The sequence below is a fragment of the Gavia stellata genome, chromosome 2 (genome assembly GCF_030936135.1).
Source record: "Gavia stellata isolate bGavSte3 chromosome 2, bGavSte3.hap2, whole genome shotgun sequence".
Taxonomy (NCBI): Eukaryota; Metazoa; Chordata; class Aves; order Gaviiformes; family Gaviidae; genus Gavia; species Gavia stellata.
Window position 1 is genome coordinate 5,504,064 of NC_082595.1, and position 27,787 is coordinate 5,531,850.

At 40.6% G+C, this 27,787-nt stretch overlaps 1 protein-coding gene across 25 annotated transcripts in view; it reads right to left on the bottom strand.

The window, feature by feature from the left end:
- Positions 1-27,787, bottom strand: part of NRXN1 (neurexin 1) — a 740,438-nt gene that overhangs the window by 198,406 nt on the left and 514,245 nt on the right. The window lies entirely within an intron of this gene.

A 27,787-nucleotide genomic window follows, 5' to 3' on the forward strand; every position in this document is an offset into this window, starting at 1 on the left:
TCTCTTCAATATCAACAGCCCCTAGAATAATAAAAGCAAGATTTGCAAAGACCAATAAATAAATAAATCGGACTCATTGAAAGTCAACTAATATTTGACAACTTAACTAGCCTTTGCATCCCTGAAAGTCTCCACAGGTGACTTTGGAAAAAAGAATATAACCTATGCAGTCACTCAAGAGGTTTTCTGGAAAATACACACCTTATCTCTAGCTTTAGTTTCACTTTGTACCTTTAGAACCTTTTCAAAAAACACAATTACAGTCGTGGTCTTTTTACAACTGCTATTAATTAGAATGACTAATGAATGAATCATTCCTCTACGTGAAAGCACTTTTGGTTTGCAGTTGCTATCTGCTGCATTTTGTTTGTTTATTTATTTTGGGTTTGATATTGGTTTTTTTCCCATAACAATTTGTGTTTCCCCACAATCATTTAGGAGTTGATGACAATTTCTAAAGATGCTAACAGCAATAGATTTCAAACTCAATAACAGAGACAGAAATAAAATAACAGCGAGAATGATGTGTCGTGCACTTTTACTTGACCAAGTGTGCCCATTTCATCAAGAGTTGACTCAAAATGCTTACATATGCAAATAGTCCACTCGGCAAGATGAGCTGACTTCAGCAAGTGCTCATGTGTAATGTTTACTTATGTCTATGTATAATAAGAATTCGGTTCTACAAAATTAACGGTTACAAAATCAGTTTATTTACCTATCAATTTCTCTTCAATATAATACCATAGCTGTTACGTGTTGGAGTCAAAATTCCAGAGTAAATTCTGCACGTCTCTGTCAGAATCGTAATCATAATTACTAGGGCAGGACAAAAAAACCCAAACCATTTTATTTCCTCTTTTTTTTAATTATTATTTTTTTATCTGGACAAATTCTTCTAGTGAATCCACTGAAATGTAATATGATAATTCACAGCTGCAGCGATAATGACTGGAAAAAGAGGAAAGCATTAAGAGACAGCGTCTCTATTGCTGAATGCCACTAATAATCCCACGATCTCTCATTTTTATGACCACGTATTTTATGAATGACAATCCGCTCATTACATATTGCTATAAATATTTTGGTTTAGCAACAGAAATTGGCATCTATGAACTATACATTCTTGAAGCTTTTCTGCTAATACTTACTAGTCTACTAATGTATATTATAGCAATATTTTCACTGGATCCCCACACTGGGAAACTACATGAAGTATTCTTTTTAGCTAGAAGGACTTCATACATAACTTATATACTTTCTGCAGTTATAAAGCAGTTTTGTCAGCTGCCTGAAATCATACTGAATCTGCCTCATTAATTTTCCCCCCTGCTGTACAATACAGCCTTCCAGTATATTAATATTCCTGCGGCTTACATAGTCTGGACCCAGCAAAGCAATGAGAATACTGTAAATTTTGCATCTGAGCACTACCCGTAGTACCGTATACTTTTGCCTTCATTTCAGCTATTACAATCACAGGTGGATATAATTCAAGGTACTTAAGAATTGAGGACAAGCTACAAAACCCACTGAATTTTAAAAGCTGTTTTAACTTATTTGAAACTACTTTCTTTTCAGCTTCACATATCTCAACTCTATCTGTTATTTTGAAAATTCAAGAAGCAGCAGAGACTTTTAATCACCTCTGCAATGACCGGAGGCTGATGCCATTCCTTTCTCCCGGTAAAATAAACTTTTATTTACCGTTCTTTTGAATAACAACTCCTAGTACTAAGTTCAATACCACAAAGTTTGGAAACCTGACTTTATATTTCACCAGGTTTCTTTTTTTCTTTTTTAAAAACGTATCAGAGTAATAGCTGTCTTTGGCCGTTTGTAAACCAATTTTCAAAATTACCTGGTAGCTTGCTACAAGCTGCGCTAGGTGCGGTCCCCAAAGGAAATTAGGAAAGATGCAGCATAGCCGGCGGTTTAGAACTGGTTTATGCAGCTGAATTTGGGTAATAAACTAACTTAAAATTGTTGCTAAGCTTCACAAAATCAACATAAAAGAATACTTAAATGAGAAACGCGCTGTGGGATTTCTGCTTTCGTTAGTGCGCTGCTTTCTCAGAAGAATGTTTGGTCTCCAGTAATGAAAATTTTGCCACACTAAAAAGAAGAAAACAAGGAGAGCTGCTCTTGGCTTACCATTTCTATTTCACGGGACTCTTCGCCAGACTGTTCTGTAAGCATAATTAACCAAGTCATTCTCTTAGTCATTTGTCTCTGATGTTCCTCTCTCCCTCCCATGTCAATAGCCCCCTCTCAAGACCCCCGCGGCCTCTCAAAACATTTAGTTTTCCTGTTTCTCCTATTATCTCCTTATGCCCTGCCATGTCCGTGAAAGACAAGCAATGTCTTCCCTAGGTTGAAGTTACACACAAACTGGCCAAAATGTTCCAATGCTGATTGACCATTCAGCTACTGACAAACAGAACAGGTAATATCCGAGTTTTCCTTACCTTTCTCCCAGTGGGAGATTAACAGGTCTCCCCCCATTACTGATCTGCTGATTTTCACCAAGAAAAAAAAAAGGGAAAGAAAAGGAAAAGGAAAAGAAAAAAGGCAAGAATTTAGGACCTTTGACACCTTAGGCTTCTACTAAATTTGTCTAAAACAAGGTTCAAATGCCTATGGAGGAAAATAGGATCGATCGATTGATGGACCTGATGATTCCAAAAACCTGTTTTCTTTGGAAACCAAACTCTTTTCCTTGAAAATCAAAAGCCTCCAACAGCCATAATGTGCCTTTCGAACTACCACAATAACAAAAGGCCATTTCTGGACAAGGTATCACCCCCTCAAACTAGAAAAATAAGGGGGTGGTGGAAAATATATAAACCTTACTGCTAGAGGCATAAGCAAACATTACACTGCTTCATCTTTTTCATTTACTATCCAGGTAGAACCGTATTTTATCTTGGCAAAGAGAAAACTGTCACGGTTATCAAGATGCATTGCGCTGGTCATCTTCTGCCCAGCCCTACATCTTGCCCAAGGCTCAGAACTGAGAGACAAACACAAAAGCATAGGCTTAGGTCCAAAAATTAATTTAAAGGAATAAAAAAAAAAAGCGGTTATTACCCTCAGGACATTTAAATTAGTAATAAAACTGTTACGTTACTGACTTTATCTGGAGAGGTTAGCATTTCCGCTTGGGGTCTATCTTATAAATCAAGCTATAAATCAAGCAAAACAATAACCCTTCTGTCATACTTTGCATTAACGTCTGATGGGCATAATAGTTCTCCTGGGCATTAGTTTCTTACATACAAGGGTAACAGCCCAGAAAGGTTTGTCAGTCCATGTAACACTGCAAGGTACTACATACAAACACACGCGCACAAAAGGGAGGTAGCGTTGCTCAAGCTCCGATCCTGAAAACAAAGAAAAAACAAACACAAAGACATTCTTAGGTTTCCACATTGCCCAAGTGAAATGAGTGTGACTGCTCAAAACTCAGAAGGCAAAGCTAAGCACTTACTTTGCAAGGACAAATCTTAGTTTAGGGCGGATCATTGAGGAAAATCGTATGTATGAGTCTAAGAGTAACATCAGTTTCCTATTTATGACCCCACTTGAGCAGTTGCTCAAAACTGCACAACAGCAGTAACGGAGAAAACACCCTCCCTAGTAATAACCACGTAAGTTTTCTTCCTAGCAGTAATAACATTTTGCATGTTCTGCAAGTTTTATTCTCATTAAAAGTGCCTTTTAAAAAGTACTCCTAAAGATCACCAGCACTTCCAGTAAATCCAAAATGCAAGCTTGTAGTACTTGACCATTAAAACGCTGCTAAAAATTATCATGGAACAGTTCAAAAGTCTAAGAAAACTTGGCAAGCAGACCTATTTCTTTTTTTAATAACTGAGGGCAAAAAGGTTTCCTGGGTCCTCCAAGTAGCTCACACACAGAAGGGAATTTGATCTTGTCAATTTATTTTTTTTGTTTTTGCAAGGATGCTTTGATAGACACCTTTTTTGGTAGCAGCTTGGCTGAATTAAAAACAAACAAGATCACTTTAGGCTCTTAATGCTGATCGGGCCAATAAACTATATATTGAGAAAGAAAAGCACACCAATGTGTTCAATTTAGGAACTGCCAGAAAGAAACATCCATTAAAAATTTAAGTTGCCAGTTCTTGCTTTCTGCTTGGGTTCGTATCAGCTGCTGAATGGGTTTTCTAAGCAAATACGTGAAAGAATTCACGATCAGAGTGGTTACGTCTCCATGCCGGGGCATGGACTCCACACTTTCCAAAAAGCAAGTCTCCTTTTTCTTATCATTGATGTAGCAGAGAGCCTCTGAGCAGTGCATGAGTCTACTGTACCGTATTTGCTAATATAGGTGATGGTTGGACTCGATGATCTTACAGGTCTTTTCCAACCTTAGTGATTCTGTGATTAACAAGAGCTAGGTGTAACATTAAATTTTCTCTTGCTGGAAGCCCTACCTTGTGCCCACAGCTATTGGAAATAACCAGTAGATGTCAAGACTAGAAAAAGTAGTTCTAGGAGAGGGATCTGGAGGACAGTTAATTCAGAATTCTGCCTCTGAAGGTATAGGCCAAACGACTAGTTTGGATTTATTTTTTTTAATTTCTAAATTATATTTTGCTCCCTTATTCCAAATAGCCTTTAAAAAACAAAATCAGTTAATTTTCTTTGTCTTAAAAACATTCTTACACCTCCTTATGATTGATCCTGCAGTAGAATCTCTTGGTGATCTCACCAACATACCAGATATTTAGTCTTCATTAAAGTCTTGGGAAAAACAAAAACAACCTTTTATGAATAGGGCTTAGCAGAGGTTTGAAGGCAAGCACAGCAGGGATATAATCACGAATGATGTAGCACCTGAAGGATAAAATGATAGAGAGAGACTGAACCTTGACAAAAATAAGCAAATAACTGTGAATATTGCTGTAGAAATGTAGCAGAAGGGAACTATTGGTAGCTACCTCTTAAAAGAGAAGTCGGCAGTACGTAAAATTTAAGGGGGAAAAAGCAAAACTAATGACAATAGACATAACTTTCAATTATGACAGAACACAGCAATAAGGGTATTTTCTTTTCTTACACTACACTATGTGTTCTGGACAACAGCGTAACTCACATTCAGCATCCTCCCTATAGACTTAAAGGAAACCTTACTGCTTATGGGGACATTTCAAGATTACATATTGGAGTATTTTTTCACTCCGCAGCCTGTGCGGTGTTTCCAGCAAGACTGGCACGCTCCCACAGAGCGGAACAGCTCGTGGCGGCAGCTCTCCGGCGGATGAGCCGTCCCTTCCCGAACCCAGCACGCTGGAGCCCAGGATGCACTCCACGCTGGCGCGCACACACACGCCACTGCTCCCCGCAAGAGACGGGGCAGAGCCACGCTGCCTGGCTCGCAAGCGCAGGACTCTCAAAGGAGCTTTTCCTCTGCCAGGGTGGAGGAGCAAGGGTGTTTCACGAGCACGGGACTCTCAAAGGAGCTCTTCCTCTGCCGGGGTGGAGGAGCAAGGGCGTTCAATGTGCAGTAGCTCGGGATCCACCACTTCACACGTGCTCATTTAAACCTCTCCAAGCCCCACAAAACCCTGACGGAGTAGAGCTCCAGCACGTACAGGCTATTGCTGCAAGGCTCTCACACCCTCCCTTCGCACCATATTCATAGCAGACCTCACCAATTCCTTCTGACTTCAGAACATCCATGAGGGGACCAAGACACTTCATCCTTTCTGCACAATCACAACAGGGACAAAATACGACCCATCCTTTAAACAGGCTGCCACTTATGTTTGTGTTTGTTCTGACCCAGGCACATTTTCAATTTAGGGAAAGGACAGCTTCATAACTCAATTTTTTCCCCCCGTAGTGTTGGTCCCAATATTTTGATAACCTGATTTATAGATACAGCTGGTTGAATAGTCTGAAGTTTCTGGATTTGTAACAAAATTATTTCAACAAAACAAAATCGAAATCGGCTGTTCCCCTTACAAACTCACTGCATGGGGCAGAAGTGCCAGAGCATGAAACAAATTAGCTCTGGCAATGCAATAAGCTTGAGCAAGAAGCATAGGGTTAATTAAACCGGTTAAGAATCAGAATAAAAGTTGGAATCCCTCCAGTTCCACAAAAGCTGTGCCAACAGGTTATCTACCGTCTTTGTTGTGCCCTTGCCTAGATCAAGTTATCTTTTGCTTTTTTATTGAATGAAGCGAGGGGCTTTAGCTCTCCAAGGAAAAAAATGTAAGAAATACCTCTAAGCTGCAGATGATCTGGGAAAGCTAACCTATGACACAGAGCTCATTCCATCTTGTTGCTCTGAACTTCCGAGGATTTGAAAAGGATTTTTAACCATTGAAAGCAAGTTAACAGAGTCAGAGATAAGTTTCAGGGGCGCGATAAAGTTAATTCCCCACCTGCCAACTTCTTGTCATATATCCCTTGACTTACCAACAGCCTCTCCCCGAGTCTAGGAATTGGTGGTGTCGGGGAGAGCAGTGACCAAGAGCTGAGGAGCACACAGCCCCATTGAGCAGCTCGACAGCAACCACCGATCAACAGGTCAGTCGTTTGTCCGTTCCGACATGCCAGGATCCAACGTTGCTTTGGTCTTTTTTGTTTTGGTGGTGGTTTTTTGGTTGTTGGTTTGGGGTTTTTTTTGCTGTTAGTTGGAAAAAAACCCAAGAAAGACCAAACCAACCAGGCTCAAATGCTTATACCAACTGCAGGAAACTCACTCTTAGGGTGGGTTTTGAAAGTTCATGCATTGTTTCATGCTCACATATACTGACTTGCCCTTCTAAACTGAACGGGAAGAAAGAAATACGTTGACTAAACACTGTCATCCCGTGTTAATAAAAACCATCATCCCTTGCTTCGGTTAGATCCTTCTGACAAGCTCACGACTGAATAGTTTTTGAAAACTTATCTCTATCAGGTCAGTCTACTTTGTGTCGCTACTTCTGATTTTCTAACCAATTTATCTATAAAGATGTAGAAGGAGTGTAAAATTTCTATAGAAGACGCCACTGTGTATTAAATGCACTAAATGGAAATTCCTACCCCGTTGAGAACTTTATAACTAGGGTAATGAAATTTTTATCAGGTCGTAACTTAGAAGATTAGAAGACTGGTAGCACATTACTCTAAAAATCAAATCTGATTAATGTTTAATTGTAGCAATGTGCAGAGGTATTAATTAAGTGTACTTTCTATGACTCATAAATAGCTTTTAAAGCAAAAGCAAGAATAATTTGAAGATTAACATGAAGAGAATGGTATACTTGAGTGGTAAATTATAATTAAACTGAATGGACCTTGTGAAAATAATAGAAATTGTCATCCAATCTAATAATTTTGATACATAATGCAGTTATAACAAATTTTCTAGCAATCAAGTCTGACACCTTTTCCTCGGGATATTTTTTGTGCAGACGCCACAGGTGTGAATTAAAAATTCATTTATGCTTTTCAGTGAGAATCACAGGGCAGATCTCTTAAAAGCAGTACATCCATCCAGTTCTCGTTGCACAACTGAAGCATTCATGCACGTACCTAGACAGGCTTTGTTTAAAAGGGGATCCCAGCTAAGGCTTTGCATTTGTATACTCAAAGTATCACAATTAAACTTGAAGATCTATACCCTTGCACTTGGGTTTTTTAAATGAATGATCCTCAAAGTCATACAGGGGTTAGGAACCTTGGTTCAGAACTGCACTTCTCCAGTGCGACACACTTTTCTGCTACATTTGTTACCGAAATGATAGCTAGACGTATTTTCACTGCTCATCCCCCTTCCTACAGTCTTGCAAAAGCAGTTTTATTTCCATTATCAGAAGACGCAACTTACACTGCATTCTTTACAATATTACTACTACTACTAATAAATAAGTGCCAAGTGTTCATGACCTTGCAGAACAGGTTGAAAACATGACCAAGAGGCAGCAATATCAGAAGGATATAAAATGAATCCATCTTTTCTGCCGATTTTATGCCAACATAACAAACCTTAGATATTTGCTTTTGGCATGAGCTATATTTTCTAAATTTACTTCAACTAACACAACTGAAATTGGAATTAGCTTCTACCGCACTGTGCTGGAACAGCAACAGAAAGTAGAACAAATGCATAATCTCGTGTCTTATAAAGAAAAAAGAAGAAAAAAGGCATTAAACAACTTATCCTGTCTATGTCTATTATCTGTATATGATTTCTTATGATTGCATTTCTGTCGTTGTTTACAAAGCCCGATTTCATAATCAAAGAGAAGGTAAGTAAGTAAATGGTTTTAAGATTTAAAATTTTCATTCAAAAAAAAGTGAACAGGGCAGCGATGCAACCCTGGAGAAACTGCTTTGGCTTGCCATTTTTATTTAACACTAAGATTAGAAACTAAAATTAAGGAGCTGCATGTTGGCTAGGTGATTCTCTGGATTACCTAGCTTTAATGCTAGAATCACTGGGTTTTTTTGTTATGATGCAACCAAAAAAAAAAGTGTTATGTGGCAGGTCCGCAAACAGAAATGTTTACGTTTCTGAAAAGCTCAAAATGCGCATGCACGCAAGCTCTGAGTAACAGGTTTCTATTATGCACTGAGTACATGCTGCATTAGAAATATCTTAGAAATTAGAAAAAATATAACGAAGCGAATTCATTGACATAGTCTTCGTCAAAAGACTATTTTAAATTGTCAAGAATCCATCAGACTTAACACCAGCCATTAAAGGACTCTCCAGTTGCAACCCAATACTTATTTATATTCTATTACTTGGAGGATGTGAGGTGAGGAAAAAGTGACCAAAACGTTCTGCATGAACAGCGATGCGAGTTTTCTCCATTTACACTTATGCCATCACAAATATCCTCTTAATTGCATGATAGCCAACAGAAACCAAACCCAACAACTTAGCTCTCTATCTAATTTTACAGCCTTAAAATACTTACAGCAGGAATTCATTATGAGCAGGAAATAAAATGGGGAGTTGCAGCTGGCTTTTAAAAGGTTATTTATTCTTAAACCATTAAAAAGCCTTTTAAGAAACATCTTTCACGTACGTACTAATGCTTCTAACCCAAAATTAATGCATTAGAATTACTAAATCTTTTGGAAGTTTTATAACAAGTGATTGATACAGAGGATCATTATGTTGCCTGTGTTTTCCTGGGGGTGTTAATAAATCAAGCAAATATGATACAGAATCCAGATTTAAAATACCTCAGGTAGCTAGAATTGGTAATAAAAAATGCATAAACCTCTTTTACAACTAGGGAAATACCCACTACAATGTACAAGAGAATGTTTCATCTAATTCCTCTGTCTTTTCCATCACTACAGTGCTTTATCACCACGTCCCTTGTCCGCATCTCCAGACATATTCAATTGTGCTAAGAAGACGTAATAAATTCAGTGGTATTAAGGGATTTAGAAAAGGTTTTGGCCTTTGGAAATGTATAATGGGTTCTAGGAGGTGCAAATATGCCATGTTTCATGTTAAGAGCTGGTATGCATTGACATTTTTCTTTTAATGTGTCTCTGACGTCGTGCAACTGTTGCAGCGCTCTCCAAGTTCCTTGCCTCCTGCACTTCTAAACAATTCTAGAAACAACAGTTCGGAATTTTTTTCCATTTATTTTAACAAGATATAAAGTAAATCTCCATCCTAAATTTCGATTGAAAATGTTTCAGCCAACTTCCAAAAGGAAGTCATTGCTCTATGGATCCTGAATTTAGCAACAACAAGCAACAGCAATCAGGACTACAATGACCATAACATAAATAGGACCATTTTTTCATCAATATATAGATGATGTGTTTTCACTAAGACTGGCTAGAAAACAATTTCTTTTGCAAGTATTATATAAAAAAGGAAAGTTCTGAAAACTATCTCCTTCCAGATGTACACCACCAAAAAAAAATTTACATTTCTAGAAACACAGAATGAAATAAAGATTCAGTCACCAAGGCGAGTCAAAAGTTGACATTAAAGTCAGCGTAGGAGTCTGGATCAGGTCCCAGTCTGAACTAGGTGGGGAAAGGATTTGAATCCAGGTTTCTCCCAGTCCCACTGAAGTCAGCACCAATTGGCTAGTGGTGCTGAGGAATGAGTCCTTTTGCCTTCACTTGTACATTCTATCCCAATCCTAAAAGTTTTCCAGTGTCCACTGAGAAATGAGATGGAAAACCATCATTTTCTAACTTATACAGCACTACTACCTAGATCAGATCACTGATCTTTCCCCTTCTGCATCCAATTGTGAACAGAAACACGTGGACTGTTATTAAACAGGTAGCCTTTGATTTGCACCTACAAGGTTAGGTTTGGTGGTTTTAACCTATATGAGATCAAAATAACAGAAGTTTGAAACGCGTAAGTTTTTCCTGAGATAAGCAAGTCTGCCGGTGACACCAAGCTGCGTGGCACGGTTGACACACTGGAGGGAAGGAATGCCATCCAGGGGGACCTTGACAAGTTCAGGACATGGGCCCATGCAAACCTCATGAAGTTCAAGAAGGCCAAGTGCAAGGTCCTGCACGTGGGTCAGGGCAATCCCAAACACAAATACAGGCTGGGCGGAGGATGGATCGAGAGCAGCCCTGAGGAGAAGGACTTGGGGGTGTTGATTGACGAGAAGCTCAACATGCGCCGGCAGTGTGCACCTGCAGCCCAGAAAGCCAACTGTGTCCTGGGCTGCATCAAAGCAGCATGACCAGCAAGTCAAGGGAGGTGATTCTCCTGCTCTACTCCACTGCCGTGAGACCCCACCTGGAGTACTGCATCCAGCCCTGGGGCCCCCAACATAAGAAGGACATGGACCTGTTGGAGAGAGTCCAGAGGAGGGCCATGAAGATGATCAGAGGGCTGGAGCACCTCTCCTATGAAGACAGGCTGAGAGAGTTGGGGTTGTTCAGCCTGGAGAAGAGAAGGCTCCGGGGAGACCTTACAGCAGCCTTCCAGTACCTGAAGGGAGCCTACAAGAAAGCTGGAGAGGGACTTTTCACAAGGGCATGAAGTCATAGGACAAGGGGTAATGACTTTAAGCTGGAAGAGGGTAGATTTAGATTAGATATGAGGAAGAAATTCTTCACCATGCGGATGGTGAGGCACTGGAACAGGCTGCCCAGAGAAGCTGTGGATGCCCCAACCCTGGAAGCATTCAAGGCCAGGCTGGACAGGACTTTGAGCAACCTGGTCTAGTGGAAGGTGTCCCTGCCCATGGCAGAGGGGCTGGAACGAGATGATCTTTAAGGTCCCTTCCAGCTCAAACCATTCTATGTTTCTATGATAGGTGCATGTGCTTAAAGCAGAGGAAAAACCCAAATATTAGCATCCCACCTCGATCATTTATAAAAGAGCCACCCGAGCAGTAGCAGAAAAGCCCGCTAACTTCCTAAAAATCAGCCTTAAGAATCAAAGCACTGCTATTACCTGCCCAATAGGACCAAAAGGATGAGCACCAGTTCTTCCCTTGAGACCATAATTTAGCATCGCTCAGAACCAGTCAGGCCCACAGGGAAGCACAGCAGAGTGGGATGGAAGGAAGGCTCCACCACCTTCTCCACCTCCTGAAGTGCTTCCATGAATATACTTTGCTTTCTCTACACCCTCCAACTCACCACAGGTAAGTCATTTGCTTGTGATTAGGAACTCTCTTGCAAGCTAGCACATAAAAAACAATTGAAGAAACACTCCATGTCCGTAAGCTTTCTAAATCATAAGCTTACACATGAAAAATTCAGATGCAGAAATCAATCCCGGCTATAATTTCATAAAATACTAACAATGCAAGGAATGTTTCTGATAATCACTTTATGAGTAGTATGTGCGTGGGAGACCATGATTCACGCAAGACCGTTTCCCTGTCTGATTTTTAATGTTACTGTACATTAAAGGAAAAACGCAGCATGAATCTCAAATATTTTCAGTGAGAAAAGGAAGGACTACAGGGAACCAATTAGGTTTGCCAGCAAACCAAAAGTGTTTGTGACTGGTGCCTCTGAGGGTCAGAAGTAATAAATTTGTCACGCACTAGTATTCCCGATATTACACCTGTGTCAGGGGATAGTGAAGATTAATATCGTAATTAGAAATGCTGAACAACATCTCCATTACAAGACAGATAAAGTGACAATCCTGACACAGTCACAGCAACAATTTTATTCATCGTTTTTCTTCCAACTCGATGGAAGGACATACATTATCAGCCCGGATGACTTCTATATTTTGGGGCAATGAAGCAAATCCATGACCTACCTTTGCGACTGCAGAGGCGCAAAATAGCTGGTGAAGCTGCATGACACAGCTTGAGGAGAAGAGGGTTAGAAAGCAGGATTATTAATGGATAGGCTGACACAAGTGGGGGAAGTTTACCTTCCCTGGCACAGAGGCAAATGCCTGCTCGTTCTCCGCTGCACACGGCTGACAGTAAAAAAAGAGCAATGCTACCGGTTCACATCTCAGCAGACCACCATCAGCCGCCACTGTAAAGTGATAACCCAAAACCCAAGTCGGTTTAGTCCAGACCAAGTTCCTGCAGGTGCACGTACAGAGTTTCAAGACTTAGTCCCAGAGAACAGCGCCAAAAAGATAAAACCTCTTACATGCTTAAAGCGTACTGAGCTTTTACGATATGAGCCTGAAGTTGCAACAATTGCTAATAGCTGAAGGAGATTATTTTTTTAATCAACATTCTGTTAAAATAATTAGAAAGCCTCATCACAAATAGTCACTAATGTTAAAAAAACAGAGAGCCCATTTTAGAAGTGAAACAGGAAAGCTTATCTTCCGTGATTTGCGAGCGATTATTATCTTTTAGATAATCTGCATGCACTATTGTGACAAGAAAACTTAAAAACATTCCACGTAGCTGTGCGGCTATATCTGCAGCCAGCCAACTGGCCAAATAGCTCAAAAACCTCAAAAATAAATTCACCCCAATTGCACGTTATTCTTGCGATATAATCAAATGAGTTTTGCTCAGTAATCTATTTAGCCCGTTCGGGTTATTTTGGATTTACACCAGGACGGTTCAAATTACCTCACTACTCCCACACAGCAACCAAAGCAAACACTTGCTAACATTTGAGAGGTGGGCGAGGAGGCAAAGTTAGTTACATCACCACCACCTTTCCTACGAGCTGAAGAGGAGGCACATGCCAACAGTTGGCGAAGAACACACCAACAGGCCTTTGCTTGGCCGGGGAGCAATTCTCAGACGTATGGATTCGAATTTCTTGCCTGCATATAGCAGCGAAGCAGCTGGCTAGTGTTAACCAAGAGGGGATGGTGATATGGCAAAGGGAGAGTGGGTTCTATCTTGTGCTGCTGGGCACAGGTGTAGTTTGCTGATGACACTAAGACTAATGGATATTGAAAGAAAATGCTTAGCAGCAGCTTACTCTCTCCCTTTTCACAGAATCACTAAGGTTGGGAAAGACCTGTAAGATCATCAAGTCCAACCATCAACCCAACCCCACAATGCCCACTAAACCATGTCCCATAGTGCTTCATCCACACATTCCTTGAACACCTCCAGGGATGGTGACTCCACCACCTCCCTGGGCAGCCTGTTCCAGTGTATCACCACTCTCTCAGTAAGGAAATTTTTCCTAATATCCAGCCTAAACCTCCCCTGGTGCAACTTGAGGCCATTTCCTCTTGTCCTGTCACTCGTCACTTGGGAGAAGAGACCAACACCCACCTCTCTGCAACCCCCTTTCAGGTAATTGTAGAGAGCGACAAGGTCTCCCCTCAGCCCCCTCTTCTCCAGACTGAACAACCCCAGCTCCCTCAGCCGCTCCTCATCAGACTTGTGCTCCAGACCCCTCACCAGCTTCGTCGCCCTTCTCTGGATACGCTGTGTCTTTAGGAAGGAAAAGAGAGAACCTCACTGTGCTTACCTCTAAGCGTTCATCTTAAATCATTCCCAGACCTAAGCCTTCCGGTTAAAAACTGCAGCATAACTGGGAGCGTACAGCCTAAGAAGACCTCCCTACACCCATTGCTCACTGGCAACAGCAAATACACCTAGGCAAACTTTAGCGACAACATACAGCAGAAGCCTCCATGGCATTCCGAGAGGAATGCAGTCTGATCTTGAAAGCATAAATTGGCAGGGCCTGCCTACGTCACCTGCTCCACTGCTAACCATCAAACAGAGCTGGCAATTTTTTCCCAATACCTGATAGCATTGTTGCAAATTAAACCAACTGTTTCTTACCTTATCCTGACAGATAGGCGAAACAAATTAGCCACAGTCCTGTTTATAACAACCTATATGTATTAAAAGACGGTTTTCAAGTCCAGTCACTCTGTGTCTTCTCTTTTATAAACAACACAGAGCCCATTCTCTCATTTTCTTCTTAGGAGCTACTTACTAATTAAACTAGAGTATGTTACCAGTTCTTTTACTTGCTGCTTAATTTGCTTACCTCCTTTTCCAAGCTGAGCACTCGAAGCTGGACATACTTCTTCAGCTAAGGTCCCAGCAGGACTGAGTGAACAATTGACTTCTTGGCCTCCTCTGCCACCCCAGGTGTTGTCAATGCATCCCAGAGTGATGCCTGTCAGTCTCTGCAGCAAACTGCAATCACCTGTAACCTCCCCATCTTTCCTGTACAGCTGCTTCTCGGCCACAATTATGCCCCATTTTATAGCTGTGCATTTGATTTTTTCCGTCTTAGGTAGAGAACTCGGTGCTTTCCTTTGTAGAAATTCATCATCCTGATTTCAGAGTATTTCTCCACTTTATCAAGCTCGTTTGGAATTTTAATCAGTTCTCCACAGTGCTTGCAACCCCTGTCTCCCCTCCTCCCACACTAGCACAGCTTGGTGTCATCATGTACCACACTACAGCTGTGACAAGGAGACGTGCCGGTGGTTTTTTCAGTTTGAATATGCAGTGAAAAGCCAGAAAGAAGCAAAGAAAATCCATGCCTTAAGAATGTCAGTTTAAATAGCCAGCAAAATATTTTAAAAGTAGATTAGGAATAGAAACCCAGAAACCTTAAATATATTCCAAAGGAGAATATCAGTGGACTACAAAGCTGTGACAAGTTTTTAGCTCTGGGGAAGACACTGCCCGGGAATTTCATCCTTGGCAGCACCCAGCTTTACTATATAACCACATTAATAAGGAATAGGAAATATAACCAAGGGAGCTTCTGTGTTTATTTATGGACCAGGTAATATGAGGTGGATAACCTAATTCTTGCAGCACTTTTAGTCTTGTTCCCATCTTTATTATATGCTTCCTGGAAACAAATACCCAAATCATATAGCCAAGGCTTCATTGTCTACTCTGTATTATCCTGTGATTTTTTAGACTATATTAAGTGCATAGCTATCTTATTTTAGCCTCGGAGTATATACTCAGGTGTTTTTTCAGACAAGCAATTAGAGGATTGGAAAGTCTCACAAAATGCTCCTACGAATTGTTCCATGGAGAGCAAATCTAGAAGCACCAAACCACCGTGGCACCCCATGGCACTACTGCAGCCAAGAGTTATCGCTCGCTGTGCAAAGTGACTTGCAGACGTGTACACGAAAATTAATAAATAAACAGATAAATAAATAAATGAATAAATCCCCAAACTCCGAAGCCACCTCCAAAAACCAGCATAGTTGCTATCCTACAGGCAATCTGTGCACGCTACCTGCTTGAAACCCAACCCTTTTCGGATCAAGGGCTGACAATTTTACATTAAAACATGCCTTACATTAGCTTTATCTGGAACTTCACAGTACTTCCACTAAAAAGTCAAACCCCCTCTTGCTTTGAAAACAAGCAGTACAGAATCCCCTTGCTTTTTTCTGTTTGCTGAATAGCAAATCAAAACACTACGGAAACTTGGGATATCAGGGGAGGCTCTCTGGGAAGGAAATAAACCAAAACCAACTTGTCAAATGGGACTCCCTGCTGCTGCGTACCATGTGGTGCTCTAGTGAGCTGCATCTGTTCAGCTATTAAACATAGTGGTGAATATGATACTGACAGCAGTGACATTATCAAATATGCTGAGTGGTTATCGAGGCTCTATAGCATCATCTTTTCACTTTTTATTTTAATTGGTAGAAGTTACTGTAAAGTTGCTTCACGTATGATAATGCTCTTTGTGCTTGTCCCTAAACGAGAAGGCGCTGCTACATAATCCACAGCGAGTCTTAAAAACTCCATCTGCTATGCAAGGGAAAGGCTGGGTACTTTTGCTTCAGGAACTCTCTGTTGTTCCCTGGAATTCACTGGGTCAGGGGAAAAAAAAACCACATGGGGAACAATAAGGCTTCAGGACATTAATGGTGTTTCATAGTGAACAGGAAGAATACGCTCTATAGGTGAGGGGTCTGGAGGACAAGTCTGATGAGGAGCGGCTGAGGGAGCTGGGGGTGTTCAGTCTGGAGAAGAGGAGGCTGAGGGGAGACCTCATCGCTCTCTACAATGACCTGAAAGGGGGTTGCAGAGAGGTGGGTGTTGGTCTCTTCTCCCAAGTGACAAGCGACAGGACTAGAGGAAATGGCCTCAAGTTGCACCAGGGGAGGTTTAGGCTGGATATTAGGAAAAATTTCTTTACTGAGAGAGTGGTGAGACACTGGAATAAACTGCCCAGGGAGGTGGTGGAGTCACCATCACTGGAGGTGTTCAAGGAACGTGTGGACGTGGCACTGCGGGACATGGTTTAGTGGCCATGGTGGTGTTGGGTTGATGGTTGGACTTGATGATCTTAAAGGTCTTTTCCAACCTTAGTGATTCGGTGATTCTGTGACTTAGCGTGTAGGCAGTAAGTCGCAAGTCCACCGAGGGGGAGGGCTGAACAGAAAATAACAAGAGATTCCAGCACCAAAATGGAGCACGATGGGATCCGTTGAGGATGTAATGCTTCAACCCCGTCCATCAGTCCAGAGGCATGGGATGAAGAGAAGCACCTGACCCAACAGCAGGATACGCAGAGGGAAGACTTCCCAGACCTGATGAGCGGCTTTTCCTAGCCCCCAAAGAATGTATAATGCTGCAGCAGCAAGCATGATTTACATCTCCCTGAGGGAATATCTGGACTTACATTTGGTCCTTGACGGGCCATAGATTATCACTTGCAAGTTCTAGCACAAGAAGTTAAAGCCACGTTAGCAGCTTTTTTAGTGCTGATGCACTGAAGGCTTCAGGATAATTTCACCCAGAACTGGCAAAATTGAAGGACCTGTGTCTTTCCTTTGTTCCTCAGCATCCCTTATTCAGTGTAAGCCAGGTAATTATCGAAAGCTGAGAAATGCATGAGGCAGTTCCTTCAGTTAATCCACCCTCTGGAGCATCAGAACGCTTCCGTGTAAATGGGCTTTCAGGAACAGAGAGATATTTAAGCCTCTCCAATCACTTAACAGGAAAACTCACCTGTTGTTAGTGGGATTGTTACACTAAGCATAAACCACCAGAACACTGACAGTATCAGTTCATTAAATCCTTATCCTGTCTGTTATTGTTGCAGAAATTCTTGGGACCAGCATGATCTAAGCAAACAAACAAACAAACAAACAAAAACAAAACCAAAACGAGACTTAACAGCGACAGCTTCCCACTGTCGATCGGGAAGAATCGCTGTAAGATTGATAGGGAAGGCAAATACGATAGACGTATGGTTGTTGCTGGGAGAGAAAGGAAGAGGCTGCTCAGTGATACACCCGCAGTGGAGATGCACTGATGTCAAGCATGTCACGCTCAGGTAAGAGAGAAAATGATTAGACAGCACAGGCACGTCACTGAAAAGCAGACAAAGATATAATTGGTAACCTGGGTTTTGGGAAATCCAGATAAATTCCCTGCTCTGGCTCTGTGTCCTGCATGACCCTGGTGCAATGAGTTCATGTCAGAGATTGTAAAAGTTACACAGCTAAATTGGATGAAAGCAGGAACCAGGCCTGGTGTGCTCAGTTCTACCGTCCAGTACATCAGATGAAATTCAGTGCCCCTCACTGACACAGTGGTGTAAGTGAAAAGCGAGAAAGGCTCAAGACGATAAAATAATCTGGGGGGGGGGGGGGAAAGCAAACTAGCATTAAATATTAAAACAAGTTTCCAGTTTAGTGATGACACTGAGGCATCACAGAGCAAAACCTGAGTTAAATCAGTGGTCTAATTAACTAATTATGAGTTACAATTAAGCTGGTATCTCACAAAACCAGAACAGTATTCAGACGAGCTTTCCCTATCAGCACAAAGTGATTAACTATAATAGCAATGTTTACTTAAACAAATGCCTGAAGCAAAGCAGCAGGCTCTGTAAAATTGCCTCTGCATCTTTCTCCTTCCAGCAGGAGTTTTCCGGCCTGATATAAATCCCGCTCATACTTCCTCGTATTTCTGCAGTTTCTTCAGACAAATGAATAGCGGAAGCGGTGGGATGAGAATTATTTGGAGTTAGGATCCGAATCTGTTCAGGCCACCAGCAGCACTTTTCCCCTAGCCTTGTTCTGCATCAACAGGCTAATCTCTCCGACTGGTATTAAAAATGATATTGTTCGTACTGCACGTTCACTGAAAAACTGCTACACTGGTACTTTGTGCTGCGGTGCACACTATATCCTTATCCTCACTTAGCGCTCATAAATTTAAAAGACAGAGAGTTAATGGGCCAGATCTTGGGTTCTGGCTTCTATTCATAAGAAATAAACCTTGATCTGTCCTGTGCAAACCTGCCCCTCTTTCCAAGGGTCACAGCTATCTGAGAGTCACTCTCTCTTATTCAAGCTGCCATCAGGAGCTAAAAGCATAGTCTAGGATACTCTGAAAGTGATGCCATTGCTCATGTCTGTCCTTTTTTTTTCTCCAAACCACACATCGTCAGCCCAAAGTGCCTACACCCTGCACTGTCACGGCTTCTTCCACCCTGGGTACACATGCCTTCCACTTGGTTTTAAGCCAGGCGTGCCTAGCAGGCAGGAGGGAGTGCAAATCTTTTTGTGCTTCTCTAAAATGAGACGAGAGCTAGGCAGTAACAAGCTAGGAAATATTATCAGGGCTGACTCTATTGTATTACTGGATATAACAAACAGCATACGCTTAATAAAATATACAATAGATATAATAAGCAGAGAAGTAGCCACATAGGATGGGTGGACAAAAGCGGCTAGCTCTTGGAAGCGACCCTCAATCATCCAGAGCTCTCATTCTCCAAATAATCACAATCATTGCCTCTGATTCGGTGCTTATTCCTTTGGGTGATCAGCAAGGTTTCAGTGAACATCTCAACTGTTCCGCTACTGCAAATAGTCAAGTATTCTTTAAATCTTAATAAGGTTGCTAAAATGTCTGCTAAATTTTTCAACAGCTCTTTTTATACGTGGCAATGTTCTAGAAGAGTTGGTGCCAAGTTATTAAAGTATCTGTAACCTTCGTACGCAAGGATGTCGGCTAGTAACCAGGGCAGGGAATTTTGGATTGAAAGGACCTGATGAGACTGGGATGGATCTAAAACATCAATGGGAGAATATAATGTTAACTAGGAAAAGTGCTGCTACGGAGGAAAGATGGGCTATTTATTTGCCTGTACATTATAAACTAATTCTTCTGTCCTCCTTTCTGAAGCCAGAAATTTGGTATTGATACGTAAAGAACCTAGTCACAAAAGGATATGTCTCCTAATTTTGGCCACATGCTTATTAGCTTTGTTCTTGCTGCTTTTGTTCTTTAATTAACCAGAACTAATCAATGGTCCTCATCAAGAAGGTCTTCCATGTAAGTACAGCACAGAGTCACCACCTGAAGTGACTCCTCTGTTCCTTCAGCTATACAGCATGCCTCGTTCTGTGGGAAAGAAAAGGTACGTCACCACTGAGAGCCCTGAGGGTTGCCGCCTGCTTTCGCTGGGATTCACTGGGACTGCAGAATACGCACAGCGCATGAATTTGTGCTTGAGGACACGGCAGAAAAACAACTTATGGAACAAGGGAAAGGGAAGAGAAAGAAAGAATCCTTGAAAATAAGACTGGACGTAATCCATACAGTACTTTGGAGTTTTAAAAGTAACAATGTGAAAAATAAGAGCTGCTTTATGAAGAGGTCATGAGCCTCTTCAAGTTTCTGTTAATTAAATACGCTTGCTCTTTTGCTTGCCTCTTCAAATTGCTCCCCTTCAGTTCTTCAAAACGCACAGTTTTTGTTGTTAGTATAACATGAGTCAGCCCAAACCCTTTCTATTCTTAATCTTTTTAGTGTTTTTTTAAGTTCAACAAGGCCCCAGGAAAATTAAGTTCCACGTTGAAGCTCTCTCCTCGTACCGAATCAAAAGTCCCATTCGCAACAGTAAACTCAAAGGAAGACTCGCCATCAAATTCAATGACAAAGTTTCGGATCTTAAGCAGTTCAGCCAACACATGGATTCAGTTTTCAGTCTCATCTTGAGATATGCGAGATCAGAAGGGATCTTAAACTCCACGATCTGGTCTGCAAGATTCGTTTCATACAACGCCATGGCCACATGCAAATCTTTCCATACTGCTACCCGACGTTTCTAACGTATGTGGGGCCACCAGAAGCATTTTAATTATCTGCTCACCCTCAGCCAGGCTCTGCATCTTTGCTAAAAGAAAGCACCTCAGGAGATTCATCAGCGTTGAGGGCTGGAGCATTTTGCGACCGACACATGGTATTTTAGCTGAGAAATAAGGTCCTATCGGTTGCGCAATTTTCTCTCGCCAAGGGGCTGGCAGGTGGTGACCCCGTCATACGGCATGCTTCTTGGGAAGGAAGCTTTTATCCTCCCAAAAGCACGAAAGGAGCAGGATGCGTAAAGGAGTTATTAGCTGGGTAGAGGAAGAAGTGAGATCTTCTATTTATCCCAAGACAGAGGAAGAAGATGAAAGGAGTTGCTGCCCTCAAGCACATCTCTAGGCTGGGGAACCAGCAAATCACAGCTGGGAGAGCAGACCTGCCACGCTGGTCTGACAGACCTTCCACACCAGCGTCAGGCTTTCTCCTTGCAGCGCTCCGTGATGGCAGTCACAGCCAAACTCTTTAATTATATCAACTGTCCAAATTCCATTCATATTTTTCATACAGTAAGGTATCAGTCTGTTCTGTGCCAGAATTAGCACATTTCCGTAACCTTCTCTCAGCAATTTGGCCTGTTTACGGCAAGAACAGACCACTGTTGCTCAGGGCGCGGTAACAGACTGTGCAGAGTATTCAAGATGAGGCATTAACAAACAGCTTCTATCCTAAAATCCCTTTTCAGAGTTTTTTTTATCTACGTCTCTGCTAATACAAAAGAATAACTTAATTGCATATTTTCAAGGCATGGCTTGACCGTTTCAGCAATTTATTTATTTTCTTTCCTACAAACTTAGATCTTTAACCTGATCAGTGAGGTAAATGATTGCTGCATTTAGCACAAATTCCCTCGATTAATTCATTGCTCCCATTCTAATTAACTTTATGTTTGTGTACATTGAATTGCATTCTCACCTGCCTGTCTAGTCCCATAAATGATTCCTTTTTGATTGCACTGCTTTTCATTATTCAAAGCCATAAGCAAGTCTGGAAATCCTTCTTTCATAGTAATTTCTCCTCAGTTTAAAGATTAACACATAGTCTGGTTGCTGAGTTTTTTGTTCCCCAAAGAGAAGAACAATCACTGCCCACGACAGTTAAACTTCCTATAGCATTTTCCATACACATATATTAATGAGAAAAAAAAATCACAACTAAATATCATGTATATAAGCATAATAAGGAAATATCAAATATTAGCAGAATTCTGGATTAGATAACATCAGCCTTAAGACATTTTCTTGTGCCTCAAGGTAGCGGAATATTAAATATCACAACTCTGATAAACCTAACGATCCAAAGTCTTTCCAGGGCTCCAGGGTGATCCCTGACACCCACTTAGCTGACAGGATGACGGCCCGATTTTCAGAGGTGCTGACTATATTCAGCTTCCATTGACTTTAGCCACTGATGTGCATGCTCAGCACTTCTAAAACATCAGATTTCTGAAACCTAGTTCTGCTCTTTTTTTTTAGTTCTTCCTGGACATGAATAATTCGATTTTAAATTCATTACTGCTTCACGCATATATAAGCTATCGCTGGCCTCACCAGATCTTTGCATTGCACTGATACACACACAATAATAAGGAATTCCATATTTGAAAGATGATTATTAGAACAAACGTTATCCTGGGAATATTTTTTTAAAAGATTATTAAACTCTTCCTGGGAAAATTAATTAGCTCCAATACAAACCACTAAAATCAAAGGTATTTTTACCATCAATCTCACTGAAAGTACATCCAACCCTCCAGGCATCGATCCAAATACAACTAAGTCAATAAGAATCTTCCAATTGACTTTCCATTAGGCATTAAGCCCAAGACATGTGAAGCGTTCAAAAGAGAATAACAAATTCATTTATCTTAAGACTCTGTGATTTTTTCTCAGACACAGAAGTCTGCTCCTCACTCAAGTTTTACTATTTCTGTTCACTTGAGAGAAGGTCATTATACTTGCATAAATTAAAATTACCCATATATTATGTATATGTACAATAGAATCTAACGCAGTCAGCTATTAAAAGCCTGGTGCAGAAGAACACTGCATATGTATAACTAAGAGACAGAGGGAGGGGAGCGGGAAATAATAGTCCTTTTAAGTTAGCCAAAAGTTCCAAAAAATGAGTAGGAAAAAAAGCTGAGAGAGGACTTTTGCAGACTTTTCCATTAACTCAAAGCTGAAAATCAAAACCCCTTGATATATATATATATTTTTTTTTCTTTTTGTTCACAAAAGTCAACGTTTCGTTTGGAGATATTACATATTTCCCTAGTTTATAAAAAATGAAGTATATCATATACAAAAACTGAATAAATAGCTCAGAAAATGGGGAAGCATTAACTTCCTTTTAAACCAAGCGAATTTTTGAACCAAAGCTGACAAAAACTCACAAAAGCTTTCACTTGATTTTTATCCACAGCATCCTCATGGAAGAAGTTTCAAATGAAAAATGCCTTTCTCACAATAGAGATCTTAATAGATGTAGTATAGAAATAGTTGGGACAAAGAGCACAAACGGAATTTATTCACGATCCAAAACCCAATTTTCTGTAAGACATACAGTATTTCCTCTCCTATGACCACTCACCTCAGTCACTAATTGTAACTCTGAAGGCTTCACAAACACATTTTGAAAATCTAAGTAGAATACTGATTATTCTGTCATGCCAGTAATGCTGCTTCTTCAGAGTACTGCAGGTTAATTGTGTCATACTGTGCATATATTGATACTATCTGTCCTTACTCATACCATACTTTTTCAGGTAACGTGTTACCACATCTTTTGAAATAGTTTTCCATGCTTTCCCATCACAGTATTATTAATCTTAATGGTTTACACTCTCCCTATAATGTGTTTTTTTAATACCATTAAAGAGAATTAAATAAAAAACACCTACCGCAATCTACCTGAGTTTAATGTCTTTTTATTTTTGTACATTTACTATATCCCAGGTAGGACTGTCACTCTTCTCTCGCCGGAATTACAGGGTGGTTTTCCCCAGCTTCCCCCCGAAGAGGGTGACGACAACGTTCAAGACGCTGCCACATCTGCCTTATTCCTTATTTTAAACCTTAGGAAGTTTGTCATCAGAACGATCTTCACCACTTCACCTACTTCAGCAGATCCGTATCTGTAACTGAGTTTAATTAGTAATCCCTCGCCCTGCTGGAGGTAATAGAAGTGGGTCCGGTTTAACTTAAGGAGCTAGTGTCCCGTAGGCTGGGTGTCTTCTGGAACACCAAAGCTGTAAGATCCAAAATGCTCTGCTGGCCTTATCCCCCATACAAACTTCTAGTTCTCAATTTCAAAATCAGCTGTAACCATAAAAACAGCACACTGGTTTTGTGCTCCCGAAATACTTCGGTTTTAAAACAAATGACACAAACAAGGAAGACACAGAAACTGCTGACTCTTTCCATCAGGCATACAAAATGTTACATTTTGTTTAGTTTAAAGTCTTTCATTCTAACAATGAAAGATGAAAACACGGCATAATTTCTATATTTCAAACAATTTTTAAAAATGGTCGAAGTCTATTGATGGAAATCTATCCTTCTCGGCTTCATTAGTAGAGCAAATACTACTTGTGCCACACAGGAGAATGCCAGTTTCCTATGCTACCAGCATTCCCAGGAAAAGCAATTTAACAGGATTTCTTAGCCCTTCGAGGCAATATCTCTGTCTAGCTTCACTTTGTTCCTCACCATAGAAAAGCTGGAGACTCAAGGCAGCAACAGCACAGTGCCTGTGGAAGACGATGACATGTATGTATATATACATATACACACACACGTGCGCGTGCGCGCATACTTTTCTGTCTAATGACTTGGGAGAAGAGGATGGGAAGATAAGAAGAGCAGAGATAGGAACAGGAGTCGCTGACAGAATTACCTATGGGCTTTGGAAGTCAATGAAAAAGCCAAGCCCAGAAGTGTACACGGTGATTAACTGAACACTGCGTGAATAAGGTGCCGACTTTTTCCATTTGGCATGGAGATGGATGTGGACCATGCCAAGAAAAGGGGAAAAAAAGGAGGATTATAGTAATTCTCAGAGCTATCTGTCCTTCTTTCATCTGTCAACAGGAGAAGGAAGTGGCAGTAGACTTTTAGGCATAGTATCTATTTCCTCTTGAACTACATCTCCCAGCAGAGACTGCACAGGAGACCACTTCCACAACAGAAGTCAAGTGATTGCTATGAAAACTAACTGCTGCATCTCTGGATGACTAAAACCTATTCACGTCCCTTTCTTGAAGCACAGGGATGCAGATGTATCATACCAGTCCTTTTTATCTAGGCTGCTACAGTACAGGTGGAGTGTTATAATAATCTATCTTGGAGTTTAAAATATTTGTACTGGAGCTGTTAAGCATCTGCCAGCAATGCAGATTACACATTTTTTAAAATGTTCCTCATATTAACAATGGTTATTTGGGGAGGTTAAATTATTATTTTAAATAAATGTGTTCGTAACCTAACACTAAAGCTGTGATTCAGATGATCAAGTAGCAATTTTCCGAATCAGAATTTGTTACGAGCTTGATTTCATTATTAGGTTTACATCATCTTTAAGTAAACAGAATAATAAAGAGGGCAAGCACACACTGAAGTACCATAATCAAACTTGTATTTTCCTCTTCCATTTCTAGAATGAAGAAGGTTAAGAGCAAGCTACCTCGTAGCTCTGTTCTGAAACATCCCAAACAAGCACCCTCCCCAACATGCTAGTGAGGACTATGATCTAAAATTGTTTCACTCAAAGCAATCGATCCATACTTTCTTTGCCATCGTTCTGCTGAAAATACACTTAAAACCTATCCTTACACATCTGTCCCAAATTTGGTCACTGGGGAGTGACAAAATGGGAGTGATGAATGACCTGCTGGGTAAAATGAAGTGTCACTAACAAAAAAAGAACAGTTTCCATCATACTGTAAAACTGAATCCCAGCCTAATTAAAGCACAACTGTATCCTTGTTATAATGTTATAGTTATTCTAACAGAGGTGAGTTATCCATGCACAGCGCATCTCAATGTACACAGGCATTTATTGCTCATGCGTGTTCATTACACAAACAGGTGAGTGGGTGCATGCAAAAGAACATGCAGAATTAGACTCTTCCCTCCTTCCAGTTTTTCCTCCTTCCACTATTCACAGCTTTGGCGTGTTTCTGGTTATTTAGTAGATAAGACATTCTTAGTGGCACCTCAACATCGGTGCGGGAAGGAAGTTTTCAATGACACAACCCTCTTACTACTTTTATTACTTATTAGTTTAATGCAGTAGCTGCCAATACTGAAAAACTTTGATCCAATAAACTATTTTTCAAACATAACAGATACACAGGCCCCTCCGGTTCTATGTTCTTCCTCATTTTTATAACCGTGATGTTTCACGGTATCTTGCTGACCTAAAACAGATCTCAGGTAAAATCCTCAGAAGTGCCTACAGTTCCACTGACTTCAGTAAGACACATGTTCTTTGGTACCATGAGTGCTTTTGAAAATACTGCCTTTCAACTTTCTTTTGAATACTATCCTTATTTGAAATAGATTCTGGGAAATTATATCCCGGCAGTCTTCCAAGCTTTATTGAACATTGACGACCCTTAAAAAAATCCTTGCCAGGTGTCTCAGGATTTCAGGTCAATCCCTTATTGTCTCCACTCTAGAAGGAGACTACACTGAAGCAGCTCTCAGAAGGTCAGACCTTGTTCCAGTGAAATTTCTGCAGACTTATCACGGATTTTGCTCTGAAGCAGAGCAGGCTTCAGGGAGGTTCCCAAAGTCTCTTACAAAGGCAGCAGGAGGAGGCCAGGATCACTGCACAGAGCACGATGATAAAAGGCCTTTTGCTGCTTCACAGAAGTTTCAAAAGACCAGTAAGGTATCATTCATGATTTTCCCCATCCCTATTAAGCTGGTAGTGTTTCTGACCATAGAAAACTCTCGATTATTCTTTTATTTTTACCATCTGTTGCTACAGCATGGGTATAAGAAAGTTATTTGGAAAAAAAAGCCCCAAACCACTTATGAGCAGGCAATAATTTTGGATCTCCAACTCATAATTAATGAACCCTATGTTTGGAAAAATCAAGGCTAGACAGAAGATTGCATGAATATTATGGTTTTGATAGCCTTCAGGTATAGTAAAACTACAAGAGAAACATTCCTTAATATGCTAATGAAAAAGAAAACACTGTAAGAAGAAGAAAGTAACACTGGTGACCACAGTGGGTGGATCTGGGCTCAGATTGCAAAGAAATGGGCAAATGATGACTAGGCACCTGATGTTAGATGTGGCTTTGGAAAGCAAATTTCTCAATTCTTTTCAGCAACACAATACTTGCCTTGAAAAATGTAGGCTCTCGGTTTTTCTGGCACCTGGGAGAAGTTGCTTTGTTCACATTTTTAAATTAAGATTGTACAATACCAACCAGCCGTTTTGTCCGTGCGTTTCAATGTAAGAGAAGAGTATAGACAACCTCTGAATTTTATTTAAGGCCTTCTTTCTTTGTTTAACTACTCAAGCCAGTACATAAAAAAAAAATCACCTTGGTCCACAACGCAAGAGTGCCTTTACAGAAATAAGGAGCCTGGGAAGATTGAATACCGTAATTCCCTCTAATTTTGAAAATGATCACTGCTGAATGTTTTCTGAGGGTAAAAGTGTAATTGGTTATAGATCAATAAGTAATTTCATTCAAAAGGAACTCTTCTGTTCCTGAAAGTAGAGAGATTCTTAAATCAAAATCAAACTAATCCATTAACAAAGTTCAGACTAATCTAAACAACAGAATTTTATACTGCCCTAGTTATGTTTATCTCAACTGATCATTTATTTATGTTGCCATAAAAATCCACATGCCTTCAATTTTGATTATTTGCTTTAAGGCAGCTGAAATTACTTTTTTAGACTTCCTAGCTTGACAGTCCTGCTCTCTGCTTAAGATTTATCATCACAAAGGAATGGTGAAATCAGAGGATAAATTCTAGTATTAACAATAAGCACAGTCAATTGTGATACACTGTAATTCCCTCAGCAGATTCCAGATTAAATCCTCCAAGATTAATGTACCTTCCTCTGACATTGCTAAATCCTGGTTTATGTAATTAGATTGCAGTAAACTGCTACACCTGTACAGGTATCACGGTACGATTTTTAATTGAAAAGTCATATGAAGTAGCACTGTATAAAGTAAAAGGTATTTTGAGAATGTCTGAGACCCTGTACAGTATT